This window comes from Sinocyclocheilus grahami, unplaced genomic scaffold (genome assembly GCF_001515645.1).
Source record: "Sinocyclocheilus grahami isolate Dianchi unplaced genomic scaffold, SAMN03320097.WGS_v1.1 scaffold405.1, whole genome shotgun sequence".
Taxonomy (NCBI): Eukaryota; Metazoa; Chordata; class Actinopteri; order Cypriniformes; family Cyprinidae; genus Sinocyclocheilus; species Sinocyclocheilus grahami.
In genome coordinates, this window is record NW_015505584.1 from 1,090,049 (window position 1) to 1,092,297 (window position 2,249).

The 2,249-nt window shown below is 40.7% G+C and overlaps 1 protein-coding gene across 2 annotated transcripts in view; it reads left to right on the top strand.

The window, feature by feature from the left end:
* The window catches only part of LOC107550686 (kinesin light chain 1-like), a 33,644-nt gene that overhangs the window by 24,520 nt on the left and 6,875 nt on the right, over positions 1 to 2,249 (top strand). The window lies entirely within an intron of this gene.

A 2,249-nucleotide genomic window follows, 5' to 3' on the forward strand; every position in this document is an offset into this window, starting at 1 on the left:
TTAAAGGGTTAGTTCACCCAAAAATGAAAATTATGTCATTAATTACCCACCCTCATTTCGTTTCAAACCCGTAAGACCTTCGTTCATCTTCTGAACACAAATTAAGATATTTTTGATGGAATCTGAGAGCTGTCTGACCCTGCATTGACAGCAACGCAACTGAAATGTTCCCAAGTCCAGAAACGTAGCAAGGAGATCGGTAAAATAATCCATGTGACATCAAGGGTTCAACCGTAATTATACAAAGCTGCGTCACGCGGATACGCTGTTTACGTTCAGATCAACTCACAACAACGTAGGAAACAGATCCGTGTGACGCAGCTGACACAGAACAGCGTCCAGCGGATATTCTCCAAAATGGCACCAGGATGATGCGGAGGAGACGAATTGTTGAATAAAGTAATTTTTTTCCTTTTGTGCACAAAAAGTATTCTCGTAGCTTTGTATAATTACGGTTGAACCCCTGATGTCACATGGATTATTTTACCGATCTCCTTGCTACGTTTCTGGACTTGGGAACATTTCAGTTGCGTTGCTGTCTATGCAGGGTCAGACAGCTCTCATATTCCATCAAAAATATCTTAATTTGTGTTCAGAAGATAAATGAAGGTCTTACGGGTTTGAAACGACATGAGGGTGAGTAATTAATGACATAATTTTCATTTTTGGGTGAACTAACCCTTTAAAGCTTGAACTGAGAAACAAAATGATTAAGCGCATTTAGACCGCAGGTACTGTACAATAATGAAGCTGTGTTTTCTGGTTGAGGGATTGGTGCTGAGATAGAGACAGCCTGTGGTGGTCACTGCTGCATTGCAGCCTGTTCAGTGTGCCAAAATGGCCGTAGTCCCCCGCTGATGTCATATCCTGTGTGACAGCAGTGCTATGTGACTCAGCAGTAGCAGTCATTCTCTCCTTACCCACAAACCCTCATCACTGACACTATCATTACATTACTACTGTTATGATGCTAAGCCATAATTAACAATTACTGCACAGCTATTTTTATTTAACCTATAATGCCTTCTGAACTATATAATTAAACAGCTGTGATTATAAAGCAGTTCCAAATCAAAAGAGTGCAATAGAGTCATATTGCAGAAGTAAAATACCATTCACATTCATATTTTAAACGATAACATATACATTCAGTATAAACAATGTATTTTATGCACATTCAGTTCAGTGAACATCAGTTTTTGCAGAAACCAGTGTGAACTGAATTTCATATTTAAGGCATGTTTAAGTACTCAATTATTCACTATCCACACACACACACACACACACACTCTCTCTCTCTCTCTCTCTCACACACACACACACACACACACACACTCACACACACTCACACACACACACACACTGGTTTGTTTTTGTGAAAAGTGGGGACATCCCATAGGCGTAATGGTTTTTATACTGTACAGACCGTATATTCTATTGCCCTACACCAACCCTACCCCTAAACCTACCCCTCACAGGAGACTTTGTGCTATTTCAGATTTTCAATACACTCCATTCTGTGTGATTTATAAGCGTTTTGAAAAGTGGGGACATGGGGTAATGTCCTGAAAAGTCACCTTCTCCTTGTAATACCTGTCATACCTTTGTCATTATACACATTTATGTCCTCATTTGTCACAAAAACGCGCACACACACTCACACACACAAAGAGAACAATATATAAAAACATACACACACACACGCACACACACTCTCACACTCACAACACACAACACACACACACTGGTTTGTTTTTGTGAAAAGTGGGGACATCCCATAGGCGTAATGGTTTTTATACTGTACAGACCGTATATTCTATTGCCCTATACTAACCCTACCCCTAAACCTACCCCTCACAGGAGACTTTGTGCTATTTCAGATTTTCAATACGCTCCATTCTGTGTGATTTATAAGCGTTTTGAAAAGTGGGGACATGGGGTAATGTCCTGAAAAGGCACCTTCTCCTTGTAATACCTATGTCATACCTTTGTCATTATACAAATTTATGTCCTCATTTGTCACAAAAACGCGCACACACACACTCACACTCACACACACAACACACACACACTCTCACACACACACACACACACACACACAACACACACACAACTCACACACAACATATACACACACACACTCTCACACTCACAACACACAACACACACACACACACACACACACACACTCACTCACTCACACACACACACACACACACACACACACACACACTCACTCACTCACTCAC